The 18,970-nt window shown below is 50.2% G+C and overlaps 1 protein-coding gene and 1 long non-coding RNA gene across 5 annotated transcripts in view; one reads left to right on the top strand and one right to left on the bottom strand.

Moving 5' to 3' along the window:
• Window positions 1-18,970, top strand: part of LOC135920280 (uncharacterized) — a 237,483-nt gene that overhangs the window by 121,288 nt on the left and 97,225 nt on the right. For both annotated transcript variants that reach the window (XR_010570208.1, XR_010570219.1), the window contains exon 2: window positions 4,829-4,935. This is a non-coding gene — a long non-coding RNA (uncharacterized lncRNA). The remainder of the gene's footprint in view (window positions 1-4,828; window positions 4,936-18,970) is intronic.
• LOC135919775 (transcription factor Sp9-like) overlaps window positions 1-18,970 on the bottom strand; it is a 189,072-nt gene that overhangs the window by 111,682 nt on the left and 58,420 nt on the right. The gene's annotated exons all lie outside the window — the stretch shown is intronic.

Genomic DNA, 18,970 nt, shown 5'->3' with positions numbered 1-18,970 from the left:
CCTTTGGTTCCCCGCCGTCCCGGGACCGGGCGTTTGTGCAGTGTTGGGTGCCGTTGGAAACAATAAACGGTTTCCTTCATTTTAGGGCAATACTGTGTTTTTGCGTGCGTCGCTCGGTAGCCCCTTGTGGCCTGAGCTCGCGCGCAGCGGCGCTAGAGGCTGACGGCTGACGCGGCCCTGTGGCTCGCTAAGCTCGAACCCGCGGTGGTCGGTACTCCTGTGAGACCCGTAGACCCCACACCTTTAAGCAATGAGCGGCATCGGAGCCAGCTGTGGAAGGAGACGACGATGATGACGAACGCGTGAGCAGTGGCACGAGTTCGTTCGCGTGGTTGCGCCGAGGGGCGCCGACGAGCTAGTTCGCGGGTTGTTGGCGGACGACGGAAATGCACTAGCAATATGAAGCTTCACTTTAAAACTCCCGAGGCAGCTTTCTGTTCCTCAGTACGTGCTACATAGAAGTGTGTTTTTTCCGAGCGTGAAAGAAGCCCGTGCAAAATTGCCGAGCGACTGGCCGCTCGAGGCGTATTGCGTGTGTTCGCGGGCTTCTTTCACGCTCGGAAAAAAAACACTTCTATGTAGCACGTACTGAGGAACAGAAAGCTGCCTCGGGAGTTTGTCATGTTGCTCTACAATTTTCTCATTGACACTTTCCATCTAATTATAAAATTTGAGAAGTTGACTAATTAATTAAGACAGATCAAGCTCAATGCAAAAAATAATCTATCTCCAAGCGACGGAAAACAACATTACCTTGGTTCTGTCCAGCTACGTGGCATTAGCTTACTTTTAAATCTTGGTGCATGATAGTTGGGGCACCTTGTGCATATACACACACACACACACACACTATATATATATATGTGTGTGTGTGTGTATGTGTGTGTATATATATATATATATATATATATATATATATATATATATATATATATATATATATATATATATATATATATATATATGTATGTGGAGAGAGAGAGAGAGAGAGAGAGAGAGAGAGAGAGAGAGAGAGAGAGAGAGAGAGAGGAAATGGGGTTAACCGAGGCGCCCAATTTTTTAAAATCATATCATGCAAGCAAACAAAGACGCCAGTGACAACGTAGGGGAAATTACTTGTACTTACTAATTGAATTAAAGAAATGATAAATTAGTGCCAATTAAAGTGGATGAAAAAACAACTTGCCGTAGGTGGGGAACGATCCCACGTCTTCGCATTACGCGTGCGATGCTCTAACCGATTCAGCTATCGCGGCCCACTATGTAATATGTAAAAAAGATCCCCGGAGGTCTGCTCTAATGACCGATTGGCCATCATGTGAAAGAAAACGAAGACGATGGTGGTAAGTATTGATCAGAGGTCAAACGCTGTATTATATCCTATATTTGATATATGCATATTTATAAAAAGATGGAGTTGGTCCGACCAGGTAGTATCTAAAAAATGATCACTGAAGGTCTGCTCCAATGACAAAATGGGCGTCATGTGAAGGAAAACAGAGACGACGATGGTAAACACTAGGGGAACATTTTAATTAGCTGGTATATATAAAGCTATGGATAGTTAAGTTGACGCAGAAGAGCGCAGTCAATAGCGACTTTGAGAGGTTTGTTTCCCGAACATATTCTCATGTTCGCTTAATTTTACAATTGTCGACAGTCTATTGTAGCTGATTAGGGCACAACAGCGGCAAGCACAAAATATTCCATAAGCTGGAGCGTCACAAGCAGCTTACTCACCCTTCGTCTCATCTCCTTGGAAGCGTTGCGTGCAGGAATTCATCGGTAATAAGAATGTAACGCCACAACGCATGGCTCATTAGAACAAGAGGGGGCACTAATGAGCTCAGAGGTTCCGTGAGGCTCTTCTTTAGGATGCACATCACACGCACGGTCATCATTGGTCAAAGCGATGCGAGTATCGTGTGTATAATGTCTGAGAACGGATGAGCTCCTTGGGCGCTGCCATCCGTGCCTTATCCTAATTGCAAGCGCTGCCGCCAGATCCGGATGAGCGACGTTTAATGTAGACGCCGTTTCTCGAGTGAGTGCCCGAGTAACCTCGAGCCGAAATCGGTCTCGGACAACAGACGCCTGCAGGTACGGCGTGAGAACCAAGTCTCCGTTGCTTTTTACGAAGTGGACGTCCTGTTGTGACTCGCGGGAAGATACGAAAACATGTTGTGAGGATCGATCTCGGTCGTATATTGTCGATGAAGGCTTTTCGGTGCGTGAAATTGCTGCGTAGTGTCTGTGGCAGGTGGCGTACCAGTATGCGGAGAAAAGAATGCCTCTAGCCATCATCTTTTTTGGTGGATAGAGAAAAAAAAAGCAGCAATAAATCGTGTGGGTGTTATATACAGTTTTATAAGATATTGAAAATGAGGTATTGGCTATAGAGGACCGATGAGGAACGCTGGAAGTGAGAAACAAAAGCACCTTGCCTTTAGTATTCTTACTAGGCAACGAAGCATCATTCTTGTTCACTAAGCGAAAACGGGTGAGGAAACTGTGGCATGTTCTGCAGCATATACAGGCCATACTCGTACCAGAGCTGACCCCAAATCGCAGCGATGATGTCAGTGGCAACAGTTCTGCAAGTGGTTGCATACGACGCTAGCGTAATTCTTGCTTGTCTGTAAGCGCTCTCCCTTCCAAAGACATGTAAATGACGGCTGGTACAATGACTGAGATGAGTGCGATATATTTAGCTTCAGAGAGGCGATACGTGTTCAAAGTATAAACACCCGAAAGCGTTCGGTTTTCACCGTTCAGTCTATCAATAGTACAATATAGCTACTTAGCAGGAGCAGCACAAAATCAACTTCGGCAAATATTTGGGAATATATTCACACGGAATAGCTGTTACACTAGGCCCTGAGTGTACAAAAACGATGTTTTCGAATCGACGGCGAGAGTATTTATCACTCGGATATTTATATCTATATTTATATTTATATTTATATTTATCGCTTATACTTTAACACTCCTTAAGCACACACCATCTGCTCTTCTCTGAAGTCACGGCTTCGATCAGATAAGATGGTGGCCGAACTGGTCGGCTGACAAGGCTAGATGACAACCGAATCAAGTTTATGTAGTGGTTGTCTCGTGGAATAAAGAAGCAGCCCATCCAAAAAAAGAAAAAAGACTGCCTATCACGAAAGTTATACTTGCGTTTGGACCACATATAGAAAAGTGCTTCAGTGTAACAATTAACTTCAATCGGTAATCAGAAATGCAGTTTCTTTTGCAGTCAGAGAACAAATAAATGAAAAGCGTAGTTCATGTAAACGAACCAGCCTATCCAGCCTGTCTGCACCATCGACTTCTTTTCCAGGCCTCGATAACATTGGAGTCTAACACTCTGCTTTGATGCTTTCTGAGGCACTCGAGAGCTCTAGCATATCAAAATGCGCTCTTCTCAATAAGATGAAGCTGTCTGGCTCTCCAAACATTGCTTGCTAAGATTAATTTTCACCCCCATCGTTGACGTGTATCGGGTGGCGCGCGCAAGCACGTATGCAAACTCGGGGATACAAATCGTGACAAAGGACACCCGCGTGTCTCGCCCGCTCTCCAAAGGCAGGGCAGCTTACACCGCTCAATCCCCCTCCGATTAGCGGATCAAAGAGACCGGATTATGCGAGCTCAAACAAGGCACGAGGGTCAAGGCTAATCTGAAGAGCAGGAGGGGGTTATAGGGAAGGGAAGGCATCGGCCGGAGGATTAAGCGCCAGCAAATTATATGTGAAAGAGCAAATTGGCCCTCATTGTCACACGATCCATCCATGCAAGCGGCAGGGCGTCATGCTTCTGCTTCACAGAGAAGAAGAGGTGGGGTGGAGTGCGAGAGTAGGGAAGGGAAAGGGGGATGGGGGACGTCATACTTTAGAGGGGGCCGCATAATCTCTCTGTCGCTTTCAAGCAATTGCACGACACTTTTCGCGAGGTCCTTCTCTGCCGCCAGTGGCGCTCACCCGGTGTGACGCGCTAATATGATGAATGCAGTGTCAAAGGAGCCGGCGAAACTGTTGCCCGACCCCGAAACGTGAGAGCGACCCAATGATCCGTGTGCCCTCACCGAAGCTGTTCGGGCTGGGGCGCTAGGCGGCTAAGCTTCCAGGAGTCAAGCACAGGGTCGCATTGATACGGTTGGGACAGAGACGAGAAAGAAATAGTAATACAAGAGAAAAAAAAAGAATACCCACGCGCTCCCGCTTTCTGTGACACCTCCGGCAGTGCGTGCCATCAAGGCGTGAAATGAGACGTGCCGACGAAAAAAAAAAAAATGAAATGCAGGCCATTGAGGCCGCCGGGAACGTGTGAACGCATGAGGTCTTTGTTTCAAACGTACAGATCGAATACACGGGCTTGAATTTGATGTAGAGAGATGTTGACAGGTTGATGGAAACTTGGAATGAGCAACAGTGGTCGACCTAACAACAATAATCGCAGAAAGCGGGCGCGGAGCGTAATTAGAGGGAAACTTGTAAAAAAAAAAAGGTCTATGGGAGTAAATTTAGCTCTTACATGAGCCCAAATGCAATATACGCGAAGTGAGGTCCCATCCTAACATAGATATGGTACCCTGACCGGAGACGTAGATGGAGAAAATATTGTTAAGCGATATGCAACCACAGCAACAAAATTGAAACACAACATTGACAAACATCGCAGACGGCTTGCTTGTGCTCAAGCTTGCTCTTTAAAAAAAAAGAAAAGAAAAGAAAGAAGAAGGGAACGAAACTGAAACATACGTGCGACATTGCAGAATTACAATCCAGTTTCCAGAGAACACGTTTTCGCTTTGTACTTTCTCCCATAGGTATCATGCTTCTCTTCCTGCGGCGTCACTCCTTGCGCCGCGGTTGCTACGCCAGCTCCAGCCGCTCACGTGACTAAAAGCGCCGCCCTTGCTGCCTATGGTTGCAGGTAAGTCACGTGTTGCAACCGAAGATTTTGCTGTGCGCGCACGTTTCTAAAGGTGCGTACAATACTGTTGCAATCGTTCAGTTCTGTCCGTTCAACAATTCTTCTATGGGCATTTCTACAAAACTAAATGTGGCTCCAGCAAGCAGTCGACGAACTTTCGGCGTTCCCCATAACGCATCCTATCCCTTTAAGTCACGGCGTACACGTTTGTTGAGGGTAAACCTAAGTTGAGGGTAAAACTATACTCGGTACAATTACTGTGCAATGGTTGCAAGGGATGGACAACGAACATGAAGCTTCGAGTAAATTGAACATTCTGTTTTCCTGAGGTGCACCTATTTTACTTCTGAGTGGAAGGTGTCACTATACTGACGACCGCTTTAGTGAAGGCAGTACCGTGTTTGACGGGACGGTAGTAATTGCGCAAGATTTTTCCCCCTTGTAATGCTTGCACCCCAATAATTAACCTGTGCATGCAATTCGAGCAGGTGATTGAATACTTTAATGAATAAATGTAGCATGACTGATTGTACAATAAATGAATACTTAGTTACTATATATGTAGTTACGATGGGTCTCTGTAAAATGCACAGAATCATTCTCAACCCACCTTGACTTGCTTTCTATGGAATCTCCAGCGCCATGGCATGAAATTATCACCCGCCGTGGTTGCTCAGTGGCTATGGCGTTAGGCTGCTGAGCACGAGGTCGCGGGATCGAATCCCGGCCACGGCGGCCGCATTTCGATGGGGGCGAAATGCGAAAACGCCCGTGTACTTAGATTTAGGTGCACGTTAAAGAACCCCAGGTGGTCGAAATTTCCGGAGTCCTCCACTACGGCGTGCCTCATAATCAGAAAGTGGTTTTGGCACGTAAAACCCCATAATTTAATGAAATTATGTGAATTTCACACATTTATCGACAGTCGATCGTAATTCGTGACAGAAGGAGCTATGTTCGACAGACTACAGTAGGTTTGCTTTTACATCGCCCGCAAGCTTTCCGGCATCCGTTTCACATTTCCGCCGCCTATGACCTGTAGTTGTCGAGTAATTAACACAGAAGCCTGGAGGTTATGCATTCCATGTTCGTGTCACGGTTATTCGTGGGACGCTTTTGCTGCACCGGCAAATTAAAATCAAGTTACTTCGTATAGCTTACTTTTCTCGTGTTCTTTACATACTATTGCAACATGTATGTCAAAATGTCATAGTCCCAAAGAAGCAAGGAAAGGCGAACATTATGGCAAATGTTTTTACTGACGTGTAGGCAGGAGGACCGGCCTTCGTCGGAGTCGACTCCGACGACGATGCGATGACATCTCTGAGCGCCGGGTCTGTTAAAGTTAGCTTCGCCACATGAGCGCGCATCATGGGGAAAAGCCCACTTATTGAACGGCTTCGGGATTAAGCATTTTTTCAGGGAACTATTTTCTTGCTTCCACACTATGCTGGCCTCGCGGATCGCACTTGACGGGATCAAAGCGTCCGCTGTCCAGCTAGATAACGGGTCGAACGCAGTTGAACATTTAAAACAAACTTTAATTACACTGAGAAGGTCAAAAAAGCGAGTCAAAAATACACAAAACGTTCAGTTTTAGCCCCGTAAAAAAGTGGTCCGGTCTCTAGGGCTGGTGGGGCGAGTCTGCCCGTCCCGCGCTTTTCCAACTGTGGTTTCCATCCCCGTCGACGCCCCCGGGCGCGGGAAACAACAGCCGACCACCCCGAAGCGTCGTCACTGGGTTTCTTTCAGGAACCGAACGGAGGGAGCGGGGTCCTTTCTCTCGCGCACAGCTTGGAGTCCGCGGGGGGCCAGTGAAAGAGAAAGCCATAAAAGTAAGGGAGGCCCGCTTCCCTCTTGAAAGAAAAGTCTGGCCGTACATTCGCGACGCGCACAGAACACTCCCCGTCTGGTGTCTTCCGTTGTTAAGACGCCACCACTATATCACGGTCACAGCAAACGCACAACTTCTGTTGTTGGCCGGAAGAATGTTTTCACAACCCCGTCTTTGGCTGTTTTCAGCTCGACCTTGCGCACCCTTCCATCTGCGCTGGGCAGGCTTCGTGTAATCACTCCGACGGGCCAGTCGTTGCGGGTTGCTTCTTTATCCCTGAGTAGAACGACGTCGCCTTCTTTGAGGTCGGGTTTTGTTGCTTGCCATTTTCGGCGTTGTTGCAAAGTAGTGACATACGTTGTGCGCCAGCGCTTCCAGAACTCGTCAGCCAGGTTTTGCACGAGACGCCAATGCCGTTTGTAGAGGTTGCTTGTATCTAACTGCCCAGTTGTTACAGATGCGCTTCCGTGTTTTTGGGTTAAGAGTGTCGCCGGAGTTAGGATTGTGGGATCTTCGGGGTCAGACGAAGTAGGAGTTATGGGCCTGGCATTAATGATGGCCGCAACTTCTGCCAAAAAGGTTGCAAGAATGTCATGCGTGAGTCGTTGATGACGTGACTGCATGAGCATTGAGTCAAGAATGCGACGTGCAATGCCTATCATCCGCTCCCACGCACCGCCCATATGGGACGCGTGCGGTGGATTGAATATCCATTTGCAGCCGTTTCCGCTGAGGAACTTGCCTATTTGTGAGCGATGAATGCCCTCAGCGCTGATTCCAAGTTCTCTGCAAGCTCCGATAACATTGGTCCCGCAGTCAGAGCGTATTAGCTTGACGGGCCCTCGCACTGCTAGGAACCTTCGGAAGGCATTAATGAAACTCGACGTATCCATTGATTCGATCAGCTCAATGTGCACTGCGCGAATGCTTAAGCAGGTGAACATGACTGCCCAGCGCTTGCTGTTTGCAACACCACCTCTCGTTCGGCGAGAGGCAATCATCCAGGGACCGAAAACATCGATTCCCACATTCGTGAAAGGAGGATCTGTGCTGATTCGGTCTGCCGGAAGGTCAGCCATCTTCTGGTCGTGAAAGCGCCCTCGCAGCTTCTTGCATGAAATGCATGCTTGCAGCACGGATGAGATGCACCTTTTACCTCCGACGATCCAATACCCAGCAGCTCGTACGGCTCCTTCTGTGAAGTGTCGGCCCTGGTGTTCCACGCATTCATGGTGGTGGCGCACGAGAAGCGTCGCCACATGGTGCCTACCTGGCAACAAGAGAGGGTGTTTCTCATCGTCTGGAAGGTCGCTTCTGTTCAAGCGGCCGCCGACGCGGATCAAGCCGTTGGCGTCCAAGAATGGGTCAAGCTTTCGAAGCGAGCTTGTCTTGTGAACCTGCTCTCCTCTCTGGATACAGCATATCTCTTCATAAAATGCGTCCTGCTGTACTGCGCGAATGATGACGAGCCTGGCTTTGGAGAGCGCCTCAACGGGAGCTACCTCTCCTTGTGATGCGTTCTTTGCGCGATGGGCAACCTGGATCAGACTTGCTACAGCACGAGTGAGAGATTTCCAGTTCGAGAGTCTATGAAAGCGTTCAGCTCCGAGTCGCTGTCGTCTGTTCACCTCCGTCGCCAGAGTGCAGACTTCAGGGCGTATTTCTTTGTCTTCATCAGGATTTAAGAGGATGAAGCTCGACGACCGTGCTTCCTCTTCTCGTCGTGAGAGAAAATCAGGTCCGGACAACCAGTTCGTGCTTTTAAGCTGTGCTGCTGGAATCGCTCTAGTGGCGTGGTCTGCTGGATTTTCGTCTGTGTGAACGTATTTCCATTGTTCAGGTTGCGTGCTGCTACGTATCCGCTGCACCCTGTTGGCCACATACACGTAGAACCTTCTTGTTTCGTTGTATATGTAACCCAAGACCACTTTGCTATCCGTGTAGAACGTGACCGAGTTCGGCTGGAAGTCCAATTCTCGTAGTATAGAATCGGTCATCTCTACAGCAAGCACTGCTGCACACAACTCAAGCCTTGGGATGGTGTGTTCTGGTTGTGGAACAAGCTTGGCCTTTCCCATCACAAATCCGACGTGTCTGTTTCCTTGCTTGTCAGTCACGCGTAGGTATGCCACAGCTGCGACGGCCCTTGTGGACGCGTCTGAAAATACATGAATGTCCCTGCTTTCGGCTTCAAGCGTCGAGACTGGCGCATACGTTCTTCGCACGTGAAGGTGCTGTAGTGTCTGGAGAGAGTTCTTCCACTCGTCCCATCTCTGCTTTTTCTCGTCCGAAAGCGGCGTGTCCCAGTCATAACCCTTCGTCACGAGGTCACGGAGAAGGTACTTGCCTTGAACCGTTATTGGAGCCACAAACCCTAGTGGATCGTAAAGGCTGTTGACGGTCGACAGCACTCCTCGCCGCGTATATGGCCTGTCCTGACGAGGAGCCCTGAAGACGAAGCTGTCGTCGCCTATGTCCCACAGTAGACCGAGACTTCTTTGCGTAAGCGACGCGTCTGTGCCGAAGTCGAGGTTCTTCAGTCCCTGGGCGTGGTCCTCTCGAGGAAATGCATTCAACACATTCTGCCTATTCGAAGCTATCTTGTGCAGCCTTATGTTAGCTGTTGCAAGCATTTTCTGCGTTCTTTGCAGCAGACTAATGGCATCTTCTTCGCTTGGAAGAGACTTAAGCCCATCGTCGACGTAGAAATCTCTTTCAACGAACTTCCTGGCATCTTCACCAAATCGTGGGGCAGCTTGTTGGGCAGTCCGTCGAAGGCCATACGTTGAAACAGCTGGCGACGGGCTGTTGCCGAAAACGTGAACCTTCATTCGGCACTCTATGATTTCTCTGGAGACATCGTTGCCCTTAAACCAGAGGAACCTCAGGTAGTTCTGATGGTCCTCGCGAACCATGAAACTGTAGAACATTTGCTGGACGTCCGCTGTAACCGCAACTGGTTCTTGCCGGAAGCGTATCAAAATCCCCACAAGGTTATTCGTCAGGTCAGGGCCGGTCAGGAGAACGTTGTTCAGAGATACCCCTTCATACTGAGCGCTGGAGTCAAACACGACTCGGATTTGATCAGGCTTCTGGGGGTGGTGAACGCCGAATATGGGCAGATACCAACATTCTTCGTCCACGTGAAGTGGTGGAGCTTCCTCCGCATGACCCTTGATGAAGAGCTCGTTCATGAAGTTGACGAAACGTTCCCTTGTTTCAGGATTTTTTCGCAGGGTACGCCGTAGCGAGAGCAGACGAGACAGAGCTTGTTCTCTGTTGTTCGGAAGCCGACTTCTCGGTGTGCGAAAGGGGAGAGGGGCGACCCAATTGTTTAATTTGTCTTGGGTGAATTCACTATTCATTATCTTGAGGAATGTCTTGTCTTCCATGGAGAGAGCACGCTGGTTGTCAAATTCTGTTGTCTCGAAAAGATTCGGGGCCAGGGTGTCATCCAATGTTGCTGCCAATCGCAAATCTTTTGAGACCTTATCCGCAGAGTAGAGAATCGGTGCCTCCCTAACAAAGAAATGTCTTGGGCACGGCTCGAAAAGTGATGGTCGCCCACTGTCCAGCACATGGGTCTTGAACACGTTGACGCTGCCCGTTTTCCGCGTTCGACCAACGCAAACGTCACCGACAATGACCCATCCGAGGTCGAGCTTCTGAGCATACGGCGCGTCGTGGGGTCCATTGATTGTCTGACGAACCTTGTGAGCTCTTAGGATGTCCCGGCCAAGAAGGAGCAGTATTCCAGCCTCCTCAAGAGGCGGAATGTGATTTGCTACTGACTTCAAGTGCGGGTAGTGCCTTGCAGCGTCAGGTGTCGGAATTTCCTCTCTGTTTTCTGGAATTGCCTTGCACTCGAGAAGAGGTGGAAGAGGAAACTTGACTTCGCCTGACGTGCTCTGCACGAAAAAACCATGAGCGACCCTTCCAACCACTTCAGTACTGCCGGAGCAAGTGCGGAGCGTGTATTGCGTAGGCGTCCCCTTCACTCCGAAATCGTTCAGGAGTTCTGGCCTAACCAACGAGCGATTACTCTGGTCGTCAAGAATCGCGTACGCTCTGACTGTCTTCTCAGGCTGAGTCTCATGGGTCACCTCTACGAGGCAGATTTTAGCACACGACTTTGTGCTGTTGCCAGCGTTTGCCACTTCAGTACGCCTAGATGTGACTCTTCTTTCTGAGGCATCTGTGGTACTGTCATCACACCCACTAGCCCTTGACGGCCCTGAGGTTGGCGATGCTGGGTGAAGCGCTGTGGCGTGGTCGTCGCTGTCGCATATGAGGCATCTCACAACTGCCTGACATTGCCACTGCATGTGGTTCTTGGATGAGCAGCATCGTAGGCAGATCCCTTGCTTCTTTATGAAAGATTGCCGCTCTTCCAAGGTTTTCTCACGGAAGGCGCGACACCTTTCCAAAGGGTGAGGTTTCTTGTGATATGGACACCACCTTTTCAAGTCCCTCGATTCCGGTTGCTGTTCGTTAGCAGTCGCATCTTGATTAATCTTGGCAAAAACAGGATCCACTTCTGTTTTCCTCGCTGACACAGATGATCTTTGCCGCGTGGTCTTGGTACCATTGTCTTCCTTCCTTTGATTGAATTCAGACGAGGCATTTTGTGGATGCAAGATGAAACTCGGGTCGTTCCTCATGCTGGCCTGATCTCTAATAAATTTGCTAAAGAAAGAAAAGGGTGGAAATGCAGTGTGGTGATCTTTCTTGTATTTCGACCCCGCCGACATCCAATTTTCTTGAAGTCCGGATGGCAACTTCGAAACAATTTTGTTGACCCCTCTTGCGGTATCCAAATAGCCAAGACCGGCGAGATACGGGTCAGTTTTCGCAGCCTCGAGTTCTAGCAGGAGGTCGCCAAGTTCCTGGAGTCTGGTATTTTCCCGGTAAGCTATCTTCGGGAAGTCTTCCAGCCGCTTCAGTAGTGCATCCTCAATTGCCTCAGGGCACCCGAAGACGTCGTCGAGCCGTTTCCACACAACGTTCAAGCCCGTTGAAAAGTCATCCACGTGCACCGATTTCAATCTCCGAGCCTGATTTGACGATTCAGGGCCGAGCCATTTGATGAGAAGGTCCAGCTCTTCCTGGGCCGAAAGACCTAGATCTCTGACGACACCTTTAAACGATGATTTCCAAGCGCGAAAGTTCTCAGGTCGATCATCAAACTTCATAAGACCGCTTGAAACAAGGTCTTTGCGGCACAGGAATTTGAGGACATCGGCTAGCTCTGAGCTTGAACTGTTGTGTGCCGGGGCGTGCACAAGCGGCTGCGGTTCAACTCGTAAGTCCATAGGACGACTCGTCGCTCCAGCATGCTTAAAACTTGGGTTGTTAGGGGCAGCATGGTAGTCAGGTGGACGTTCATCAGCTCGCAGACACATCGAATTATTCGCAGCTGTGTTGGCCCTCGGCGACGTGTGAACATTGTTTACGTCGTCGCTTGAGTTGGTAACGGCCTCCTCAGTAAACGCGAGCGCAGAGTTGCGTAGGGCTTGCTGCTCATCGATATAACTCCTAGTCTGCAGCGTTCGGTCCACAGGAGGGAGCGTGCGCATGCGCTCCCCGCCATCCTGCTCCACGGCTGTCTCGAGCGCATTCGCCTGGGCGTTTGCAGCTGCCGCTTCTTTTTCATGCTGCAAAATATCCAATTCAGCCTCTATCCTTGCCTTCTCAATACGCATCGCGGCCTCTCTGCGACCAAACTCTGCTCTGGCCCGGACGGCTTCAGCTTGTGCGCGTGCTTGTACGGCGGCTAGGCTGATTGTTGACGAGCCCGATCGTCGTGACCTCGAAGAAACGCTTGAGTGGGCCGATAGAGAGTGCTGCGACATTACCTCTTGTAAGCGGTCGCGTTCTCGTTCTGTAGCCTCACGTAATTTGTCGCTTACAGTCACATAACGATCTGCGTCGATTACTTTTTGAAGTTCTAATTCCTGCTGGGCTTCAGATCTGCTTGTTTTGGCGAGGAAGGTAGCGTATCTGGCGGCGACGTGCTCGTAGCGCTCATAGCTTGCGCGAAGCTGCGTTGCGGCGTTGTTAACGTCTTCCTCTTTTGCACATGACACTTTGAAAATAGCTGTCTCCACGTTCTTCCAGGCAGCGTCTATTCTCCGGCAGTGCTCTTCGCGGCTCGTTTCATACGTTTCTTTAGCTTTCATGGAAAACGTAGTTGCTCTTTGGGATCGAATGTTTGCCGTAGAGGCTTCATGCTCTCCTGTCATAACTTGAGACGTTTCAGGCGTCAGCTTGTCCTGATCCATTTTGGCGTGCGTGCTTCACGACGTATCTCACTCAAAGCGGACGTATGTGGTGAAGCCTGCTAAGCTGCGCGATGAAATTTGAAACGAGCCCACCTTGTCGTTGCCCTGTGTGCCGTCAGCTGCTCAACTTGCAGGCGATGCCGTGTCCTTGCAGTAGGCGGATGTCATGGTCAAACCGGAGGTCTTGCCGTGCGACGTATCCCACTGCAGCGGATGTTGAGTTGGCGGCCGATGGCAGTCGACTTCACTTTTTTACTATGCTGGCCTCGCGGATCGCACTTGACGGGATCAAAGCGTCCGCTGTCCAGCTAGATAACGGGTCGAACGCAGTTGAACATTTAAAACAAACTTTAATTACACTGAGAAGGTCAAAAAAGCGAGTCAAAAATACACAAAACGTTCAGTTTTAGCCCCGTAAAAAAGTGGTCCGGTCTCTAGGGCTGGTGGGGCGAGTCTGCCCGTCCCGCGCTTTTCCAACTGTGGTTTCCATCCCCGTCGACGCCCCCGGGCGCGGGAAACAACAGCCGACCACCCCGAAGCGTCGTCACTGGGTTTCTTTCAGGAACCGAACGGAGGGAGCGGGGTCCTTTCTCTCGCGCACAGCTTGGAGTCCGCGGGGGGCCAGTGAAAGAGAAAGCCATAAAAGTAAGGGAGGCCCGCTTCCCTCTTGAAAGAAAAGTCTGGCCGTACATTCGCGACGCGCACAGAACACACACCATTTCCGATTTGTCAAAATGTATAATGTTGATAACTACAACTTAAATACAGCGATATTACTTATTGATGAATGACCAGGAAGCTGCGCTTAACTCATCATGTTCTACTCAACTGCTCTAGAATCAAGTGATTAATGTTTATGTTGAAGGGTGGAGGTAGAGCAACATCCATAGCAATACTACTCATCGAAGGCTTTTGTTCCTCATTGCTTAACAGGGGGATTACTAGCAAAACTCGTACATTGAGAAGCACACTTAGGGTGTGTACGCCAACAGCAGCTGATAACACACCGGTGACGCTTTCTTGTTAGAGTTAACCTCTTTAAAATATTTTTGGTCGTAACGCTATCTCACTTTGATCAAAGCATAAGAGTGTCCACAGTAAGTCCACGGAAGAAGCGCAACACCGACTGGACGCAGAGGTGGACAGAAGGAAAAGACCATGCCATGGGACACAACGTCCATGGCGGCAAACTAGAAGAAACGTGAGACCGATGAGGGGTAGCCGCCTGTCTGAAGCAAGACGCGATACGACGTACACCGCTTCCACCCTGCGCGCATAGCAGAATAGAAAAGACAACAGGAAAAAGAGAAAATGGGCACTGTGCACAGCAGGAGCGCTCATCGCCAAAGAACCAGCTCCAACGAAGACAGAGGAACAGGAAGAAGACCGCTACACACGTACCGGGAGGTGAAGACTGGGAAGACGAGAAGCGCGGAGGAAAGGACGGCTAACGTACATATAGAAACGAGGCGAGACGCGGCTAAAAAGGAAAAGAGGGAGAAGCCGTGGAGCTATACATATCCGTATATATATATTTTTAGGAAGAGATTGGGAAAAAGCGAAGCAAAAGGGAAAAGTGATAGAAGAAAGGATGTCGCTGGCACAAAAGTAGTGGGCGTTGCCGCGCGCACCCGCCGAGATGGTGGGCTTTCCGACGGGGAAAACGCAGCCGCACTGGCAGCGGCAGCAGCAGCAGCAGCGGCGGCGGCGGCGGCGGTGGCAGCTTCGGGCAGCGTATAAGGGGGAGGCACGTCTCGGGAAATGGGGAAAACGGGAACAAAAGAGGAAGACGGGATACGAAGAACGGGAGAAAGGCCAAAGATGGAGGCAGCAAGAACGCGTTCTTTCCGGGCCCCAGAGGCAGCAGGCAGAGAGCGCCCTTCTCTCGGAGAGGAAGCAGCAGCAGCATCTCCCTCCGGTTGCTTCATCTCCTCCTTCGGCGGCTCCCCAATTGCTGCTCTCTTCTCCATCCTCTTTCATCTGCGGATGCGCGTGAGCCGCCGCCGCCACCGCGGGTGGGCGTGGCTGCGGAAGCGGGCGACGGACACAGCGAGGACCGACCCCCGTCCTCTACCTTCTTCGACCAGCTCCGCGGGCCTTCCTTGTTCTCCTCATCTTCCTCTCGGCTAACCCGCGCGCGTCTCGCACAATGGGAAGCGGCGCGCTCCTCTCTTCCTCCATCAGTCCCGGCTGTGCTGCCACAGCGGCAGCCAGCCTTTTCATCAACTATACGCGCGCGGCTTCTCTCTTTGTGCTCCGTATAGTCGCCATTTTATACTTCCTCTGCTGCTCGCGACTTGCGTTTCTGCCAGTACACGACGCTCACTTTCGTCTTAATGTTCGTAATCGTCTTTTTCATCATTTAGGAAGTGCGTTCATTACTATATATTTGTTCCCTCACAGCCACTCGCAGTGCACACCCTTGACTGTGTTCGTGTGAGGGGTCGTCCTGCAAGGCAAGTTGTGTCGTATTATTTGCGAAAGGGGAAACGCCGCGTCATCTACCTGCAATCCTAGCTGTCCGCGATCCTCGACCTGTACCGCATTTTGCGCCTTCTAACAACGCGAGCGCGAAGAGCCCTCATCTCACAGGGTTGTCCTGACTGTGCGAATGATGTGCGTTTCTGGGAGACGGGATTCTTTCTTACGTTTTTTTTGCAGTGAGCTGCTGGCTTCTCCCCAGTACGGCGCCCAGCGCTCAGATCGCCCTCCTCAGCTCCCCCCCCCCCCCCCCTCAGTCACTTGCTGGAGCTCTGTGCCCACGGGAGGGCGCCTTGGACGCTTCTTATCGATCCGCGCTCTCTCGCGGTGTTTCACCTCAGCAGCTTCCTCGGAGAAATGTCATCGCGTGGGCGCGTCTCCAAAGAAGTCTCAGGCTCGTTCGCCCATGGCGACGCCTGGCAGAGTCGGCGTTTTGGGCGGAGAAGCCACTCCTCCCGAGCGGTTCACTAACGTTCCCAAGTGGCTCGCGTTTAAGCTATATGTGTGTACGTTTTACGGACGTAAGACACTGTTTAGGCTATATACACCATCTCATGCTTACGTTTTATGCTTACTATCATGTTTAGACACGCTCATGTCGTAGATTTAACACAGTAATGCCCCCTGAACGCGGAAGCTGACATCATTGTGACATGCATGAGGTTAAAAAGAATGTATATATGAGTTCCGCGTGGTTAGTCAATCTTCCAGTCTTTGGAGTAGTCAAATAATTTTGTCCCCCGGTTAGTTCACCCGATCGAGCGACTGCTCTGGAAAAGCTGTGGTTCCTCTTCCAATCTCTGGAATAGGACAACTTTTTTTCCTCTACCACGAAGCTTGTTGTCCGAGGAAACCGCGCGGCTTAAGTTTCCGCTATCGAGTGCATGTCAAGTGTGCATTCCATGTGTCGATCTTCAATTTGCGGATTCCCGCAGAACTCAATCGGTTCATCGTTTACGTGCTGCGTATATGTCCATCGGGAAAGGTAAAAGCAAGGACGAGAGACATGTAGGTGTAAATGTAGATATAATGTATGTAATAAAATGTAAACGTAGGTATAAATGTACGTAGACAGATATCGTATAAACGCCATGTCAGGGCCTGCGAAATGCACAGCGTAACGGCAGATCACACGTTTCACGAATACGCTTCGCGGCCATCTGCGCTTTAATGTGGGTCCGGTTATATAATCTACCAAACAGTAAAATATGTTGTCTTTAAAAAAGTTTCTTTTATTCTGACCATGGCCTTCATGAGGCCACGGGCAGGCATTTACCAATATCCGCCCCGCTATGCCCTACCATTTCTGCTAAGTTGTTGTCTTTCGAATCTAAATGCAGAACAGGGCATGTTATGTTATGGTGTTTTGTTTTACTCCAGGTTGGCAAAACTAATACAGCAACGCACGTATAGTCTAAATGAACGAAAACTTACAGTGGCAGATTTTGGCGAGGTATGTATAGTGCCTACACGTCCGTGTGAAGTCCAGAGAACTCATTTGAACTTTATGGGAAATGAAGTCATTCGTTCATTAATTCATTCATTCAAATAATGTCGACATAACCTAAAGCAAGCACAAAGAAGCGGACACTACTCTCATTTGACTTTATCAAATTTCGTGCTCGTGCTCGTACTATAACTGCTCCTTCTTCCCTAACTTAGTTTTATTTAAATGTCAAAATTAATAGGTGGGATATGGCAATCACCGTATGATCACCTGTCGATCAACTACATCGTATCCTTCTCATTTCACGGTTATTTCATGGTATATTCGCCTGTCTTTCTAAGTGCTACGGGAGTTAGTGCCTCTATTCGCTGAAAAGAAGTAAACACTGAATTTCAAGCTGGAATTGCGGAATAATGTCTGAGAGAGCAGTCATGTGTTTTCATCCTTCAGTTTCTCTTCTTTTTCTTTACTTTCTCGCTGAGCGTATTCCACGAAAGTGCCACTCACCATGCGCGCTGGCTCTGATCGAAGCGGCATCTGTGCCTGATTCTTTACTCTGACCAACCAGAATAACAGATGAGGAAATGCGTCCGACTCGGGCAACACAAGAAGCCAGAAACCAGACCAGCGCTCAAAACATCAGCGCGCGCATATGGCAGTCGCCTTTCCATAAACGATATCACTCTTGCGGCTTCTATTACAGTATGCAAATATTTGGCGGCAACACGCAAACAGCCGCTTCGTCAGCCCAGCAATCCCGCCGTCTGCAGTCTGCGCGCAAACATCCATCTGAATGGGTTTTAGTTTCGCGTTGAATCTCGGCGGATCCAAGGTGGCACTGCGGAAATCGAAGGCGGACCCAATAAGCACTCCAGACGCGTCTGCCGAGTACAGACCGTACATATCCTATCCCGAGTCGCTTACGAAGAGGGAAAGGAGAGATATCGAGTGCCAGCTCCGGCGCCTCTCAAAGCGAGCGTTTGCAGATATATATATACGCGTCCCAAAAGGCAGTCTGCGCGCGTTTCCGTTTGTTCCGCGATGTGCCCAGAATTTGTGTGCGTTACGTGCTGGCGGGATTGATTTCGTCCTTCCCTGGTCCCCCCCTGCCGGTCACGTGGCGGTACGTAAGCGCTACCGCGGGGACCTGCGGTGCGTTACACTGCGCGCATGCGCGCGCCGAGTGCCAAATTCGAAACCGGCGTCCGCCGCCACGCCCCCTCCGCGGCGGCGGACACGCCCCCTCGCAGCCCGGACGTGTTTCTTCGTTTCTTTCCTTCTCTTCCTCGCGCTGCGCCTGTCAGGAAGCGAGCGCACCAGCAGCTCTCTGTAACGAAACCCAAGGAGCAGCCATTATGCACGCGCCAGGAGGCTTTATCCGCAGCGTGTGCGCCGAGAGATCGCGCATGAAACAAAAAAAAAAAAAGAAAAGAAGGAGAGGAGAGGAGCGGTGCCTCGCCCGACGACGACGAGCTGGGCGCCTGTCTTTGACGCGGCGCGGCCATCGCGCGGCTCTGATGTCGCGAGAACCCCGGGTTCCGTCACCCCTCTTCTTCCGTCCCACCGCGTCTGATCGACGCGGCAGCGTCGAGAGAACGGGCGCTGTCTCCGGCACGTGCCCGCAGCTGCGGTGACAGCACCGCGCGGCCGTCGGTCGGCACACAGCGCCGCGTCCTCTCGCCCGAAAAATCTTCGCCTCGAGCTGTGGCTTGGCAGCGAGAGCTTCTCCATCGCGTCACGCATACGGGAAAGCTGCTCGCTGCAGTCCGCACTTCTGCGCTGTCTAGTATTTCTGGCATTGAAATTGATAAATAAAGCGGTACTGGCAAAATCAAACAGGGAAACGCATTGTAGACAGATGAAGGCAGATATCTCTCTAGAAGATTGAAAGGTTTGGCAGGCCGTACGCGTATACCTAGCTACTACGACGCTGATGACAAAGATTACGCATCGAACGATTCGTGCGTTGTCGCAGAACACTGGGCATTTGAA

Source organism: Dermacentor albipictus, chromosome 1 (assembly GCF_038994185.2).
Source record: "Dermacentor albipictus isolate Rhodes 1998 colony chromosome 1, USDA_Dalb.pri_finalv2, whole genome shotgun sequence".
In the NCBI taxonomy this organism is placed as follows: Eukaryota; Metazoa; Arthropoda; class Arachnida; order Ixodida; family Ixodidae; genus Dermacentor; species Dermacentor albipictus.
The sequence above is the reverse complement of the archived record's forward strand: the minus strand, read 5'-3'. Positions and strand labels throughout refer to the sequence as shown.